The 5,481-nt window shown below is 44.8% G+C and overlaps 1 pseudogene; it reads left to right on the forward strand.

The window, feature by feature from the left end:
• The first annotated feature begins 3,989 nt into the window (after positions 1 to 3,989).
• LOC126199868 (5S ribosomal RNA) lies at positions 3,990 to 4,107 on the forward strand (annotated as a pseudogene).
• Positions 4,108 to 5,481: the final 1,374 nt, after the last annotated feature.

Consider the following 5,481-nt stretch of genomic DNA (forward strand, 5'->3'; position numbering starts at 1 on the left):
TAGTGATGTATCCCAACAAATAGACCTCAGAGACAATTAATCGACGTGAGGAGAGCCTATCACTGTGTCTTCCTACCGTACTGCCGTGATCATATGCGTAGGTCTTGGTGCAATCTCAACAGAGTACTGCAGATGCTCCAGCACACCCTATTGCCATTGCAACAACGTAGGAACAACACCCGACGTTTAGCCCTATGTGATGTCAGTACTGTGGAATTTGTGAAGTGCTTCGAATATTTCTAACAATGTGATTTAGTGCCTCATTCTCAGCACAGTCGTGAACTTTGTGCAATGTGCACGCACAACTTGATGCCCCATGAACCTTGTTTTTTTTCTTAAATTTCTTTCTCTTATGTTGTTTTTGTAATGTATGTTATACCTTGTATGTGTTTGTGTTTTTACACTGTAATTCTTATTACAAATTACCATATTGTTCTCCACACCATGGTTTTTTTGTATTTTGTATTTATTGTTGTGTGTATGCAAACAGTGTGCCTGAAGTCCCCGTAAACTGAAGCAGATACCACCACTGTCATTGTGAATGGACCATCAGTTCAGGGAACATTTTGTAAAGGTTATTCTTGCTGCAGGGAGACAGAATGAATCAGAGGTTGTAACTAGATTCTGAAAGCTCACAAAGAGATTGTTAACTTAAATAGTATCATGTGTGAGTGAGTTCAGGTTAGTTTCATGATTCAAATTGTTGTAAAATCTTGAGCATTTAATTGCGGAGCACTCCAACTCTGATTGTAAAGAATAAACTGCTCCATATTTGGCTCACATGCCCGGGCCATATTTAGATCGTGAATGTCTGTGTGAATCGGTGTTTGGAAGGGGCTCCCTGGGTATGGATGTGTGATGTGAGTGTTAGTGTTCCATATTAAGAAGGTGAAGTTGGGTACATCATAAACAATCCTCCCTCTATGAGCTGCACTTTTCGGTTGCAGTGGTTTTTTTTATAGATTGCGGTATGTGGAGTCAGTTTGCAAGATTGTTCTTGGGCGATTGACTCACTACCTTGCTCCTAAGTGAGCCAACCGCTCACCAATTACAATCTAAAATGGCGTAGGGGCAATGAGAGGTGGCATGAGCGCCCTCTCATATTTCTATCTTACGATTCTCCTCTCTAATTGCATGCGGTGGAAAGTTACTATTCCTTCACACGCGGACTTCCCACGCAGCGTCTCTCGTCACCCGGGTGGTCCGGTGACAGGCGGGCTCTGCGGATCTCGAGAGGGTTAAGCCGACGCGTGTGAGGGAGTCGAGTGAATGCTTTCCAGACGCCTACATTGTCAAGGGACACGCCCGTCGGGGCCTGAAGTAGCGCCTGGCTAGAGGTTCCGTTACTTCGCAGAAACTTAGCGAAAACACTTTCTGGCGGGCTACCAGCGAGGCGTGGGAATGACTTGTGTATCCAGGCAGTTGTGGCGGGAAAATTCCCGCGCTTTCTGCAAAATAGTAACTGTGATTGGCTTGCTCAGGGCATAGCTCCGTGACGCAGCAAAATCAGCGCAGAAATTGGCGCCAAGAATCTCCATTGGTGGAATGGTAGTGCTCCGGCAATGGAGTGGAATTTTCCGCCGGTTTTCGAGTTGCTGATTGGAACGTTTAACCACGGCCACTGTCGTGGGGGCGGGAATGTTCTGGGTTCGGCCGGTACGGGTGCTCAGAGTAGTCGGCTCTCGCCTTTCGGTCAAGGCGTCGAAGTAACCAGCCATCGCCTCCGGTACGCCAGATCGTGTTCTGGCAGTTAAGAAGACAGTTTGGTAATGTATGTCTGCAGCACCGGCAGATAGGGATTTTCCTAGGTGATAATCAGAGCTCAGCAGAGCGCGCCTGTTCGTCTTTTTCTAACTTTGTTCTGTCTTGAGTAGCAGCAATTAATGTTGGGTTAGCTGTGTCTCTCTTAAGATTTGAGTGGCAAGGAATTGGCTCCACATACCACTTCGTCTTAAACCTCATAATCTAGTTTAGGGACAACTTCACCTTCACAGTGTTTGTATGAGTCTCCAATTTGAGCCAATTTGATGTATTATAAATGTTTCATGTGTTTTTTTTATTATTTTGTGTTTAGTCTTAATAAATCATATTGCTATTGTGGACAGAACTTTCATTCTGTTAATTAGTAGAGCAACCCATCATTTCTCACTATGTTGATGAAACCTTCGTTTATTTAACTTATTTATCAAATTAAATTATTGCAGGTGCCAAACTCTCTTCTACTCCACTGGCAGGGTTGATTAGAGTCAGTTCGCGTGTTTTTTTTTAATCCTTGTGCAACAGCAAAAGTCGGAGTTAGAATAGGGAGGGGGGGGGGGCTTAGAGCATCATTTACATATGTAGATTCTAGAAGAATTTAGTGTTAAATACACTGCTAGCCCCGGCACCTCGCAAGTTCTCCTACAAGTGGCAAAAGGCATTTCTCCGCCTCGTTTTGTACCGTAGGAATGCCCCTCATTGATTTGATTCATACTGACAGAGTGTGTAGGGCACTGCTAGTTCTTCAACATATGCATGCAGGAAGATGCTAGTTTCACTCGTTCTCAAGAAAACCAAATTTGAAAATTTTTGGCGGTTGGAATGATCGTTATTAGCTAAGATGTTCACTGCCAGTAGACAATTTTCTCTTCATTCCCACGTAATTCTAACAAAAGATTTCGTATGACTGTGCATTTTATCAATATTTAATTACTGATTTATTTTTCGCAGTATTCATCTTCAAAAAAGAACAAAACATTTTTTTTGTAAGACGATTGGATATGAAAACAGAATACACAACTTCCAATCACGCCAGTACAGCAATTTCATTTATATTACGAGGGATACCCAGAAAGTAATGCACCGTGTTTTTTTAATTCAACAATTCTTTATTGAACATAATGGGAATTACGCACACGAAAGAATGGTGTTTTATCTACACACCCTGTTTTTCCACATAATCTCCATCCCGTTCTATGGCCTTCCTCCAGCGCGAAACAAGAGCGTGTATGCCCTGTCGGTACCAGTCCTTGTCCTGGTGGTGGAGCCAGTGCTTCACTGTGTGAATCACGTCCTCCTCGTCCTCAAAATGTCTTCCACGAATGGTATCCTTCAATGGCGAATGACAACATCAGCTCACTGCAGTAGGTGTGATAGCCGTGGATGGTCTCCCCGACCGCTGCAAATAGTGGAGCTCCGCCGAACCGCCTTCTGATGACGTCACCCTCTGTGCCCAGCGACTAATTGCACTTCTGTCGAGAGCAGATGCTCCATAGACTTTGCACAAGCATTTGTGGATACTCCGCACAGTTTCTTTCTCTGCAGTGAGAAATGACGGGACGTTGTTGTAACATGCATCAACCACAGACGCCATTTTGAAAGTGTCCTGCAGCTACGCTATCTGTCGGAAGTGACGGAAACTTGGCGCGCTCACTCAGGAGACTTCAAACAATGCATACGCAACGTTTCGCATTCGTAGCATTGTTTTCGGCTGAGAGAAAAAAAAAGCGGTACATTACTTTCTGGGCAGCCACCGTATTATATCCTCATTTGTGAAGAGCATAATGTGTAACCTACGGAGCATTCCACGAATCAGGTTGATACTGACCATAGAGACAAGGAAAATAATAATTTCTTCGATGTACAGCACATATAGGGAAAGCCGAATTCTTGCATATGTATGGTTTTATCAAAGAGCTTATTGAAGAAAGTTGCGTCTCCCTGTTTACAAATGTTCTCGTCCTGATCGTGCCCTACGGACCCTGTCAATATGAACCAAGTCAGTGAATGGACGTTCGGACGATCCTCTTCTCAGCCTCCTGTGACATCTACTCGTATCGGGGTTTCCTTACACTGCTGAACAGAGAGTGTACTCTGAAGGTCTTCAAATGGGACAACCCCTCCTGTAATTTTTTTACCACTCTTGTTCATAACCAGTACGTGTGCCTACCAGGAGATTCGCAGACGACCGAAGATAATCCAGAAATATAATACTTCCTTAAAATAACAAGGGCAACGGCCTTGCCGCAGTGGATACACCGGTTCCCGTGAGATCACCGAAGTTAAGCGTTGTCGGGCGTGGTCGGCACTTGGATGGGTGACCATCCGGGCCGCCATGCGGTGTTGCCATATTTCGGGATGCACTCAGCCTCGTGATGCCAATTGAGGAGCTACTCGACCGAATAGTAGCGGCTTCGGTCAAGAATACCATCATAACGACCGGGAGAGCGGTGTGCTGACCACACGCCCCTACTATCCGCATCCTCCACTGTGGATGACACGGCGGTCGGATGGTCCCGATGGGACACTTGTGGCCTGTAGACGGAGTGGTTAAAATAACAGCTTGTGCATCTTTTGCGTCAAATTTTCTTTTATCAAGTGGCGTTCGTATTCTTTTACCATCACTACAAGCTCTGCATCGTAAATATTCTATGCACATTTAGAGAAAGAGAAGGAACGAATAGTTCAAATTAAAGAAAATGATATACATTGCTGGTACACGAGTTATTAAAACAATCAGCTGCTGAAACTATAAGGCAAGAAAACGAGAATAACATGTATCGGATAGAAAATAGCAACATAATATTTGGCAATGGTTTGTATGGAACCAACCTACCATTTTTACAGGAACTTGCAGAATATGACTATTAGCTACGTTCACTGGCACAAGTAGTGCGAATGAGTATTCTATAAAATAAGTGACAGCTGTTGCCATACCGCTATCGAGACGTTCATCCGAGAGTAGGATAACGTTATGCAAGACGTTTATCGCTTCTTAGTGGCGACGGAGACGCGTGAGCCAGGTGGTATAACTTGCACGAACGACCACTTCTTCGTACCGACTCTGGTGAAACGCAAGGAAATCTGGAGTGTCGCGACAGAATGTCACTTCCCCAGAGGAGCTTCAGAGAATCGTTTGTAAAAAGGTGCGGGGATTATTTCCTGGTTTTTCCCCTGAGGCAACAGGGGCCTACATGTGGGAAACGTCACCGCTGTGCGTGTTGCAGATGAGCTGTTGGAACACCGCATTCCTGTAAAGACGTGCAAGGTCACGAAGTAAAGTGGCGACACACGTAGCGGAGGACATTTCCTCTAGAGGCTGCTGTAGCATGCAAACAGTGACGAGATAGTGGGGGCACATTCAAAGTTTCTGAAAGGGTTTCGCCGACAACTAGCGAAATCTGAATAAGAGAGAACTGTAAATGTTGTCATCAACCTGATGATGTTTTAAATTGTTTCAACTTCGGTCCATTTCTCTTGTCCTTCATGCTACAACTCATTAAATGTCTCTACAGTTCGCTAGCACGGGTGGCCACGACACTCGAGGAACTGACGACGCCCGTTGTTGGTCGTGCTTGGGCAGAAAACTTACCAGCAATGGAAGACCACAGGCATCCTCCTTTCAGGGTACTGATTTTTTTTCTACCACGGTCAATAGAAGACGAGAATTTTCGGATGGTGATAGCCATTTGCACAATCAGGAGCATCACATCCTACAGTGCC

This window comes from Schistocerca nitens, chromosome 8, assembly GCF_023898315.1.
Source record: "Schistocerca nitens isolate TAMUIC-IGC-003100 chromosome 8, iqSchNite1.1, whole genome shotgun sequence".
Classification (NCBI taxonomy): domain Eukaryota; kingdom Metazoa; phylum Arthropoda; class Insecta; order Orthoptera; family Acrididae; genus Schistocerca; species Schistocerca nitens.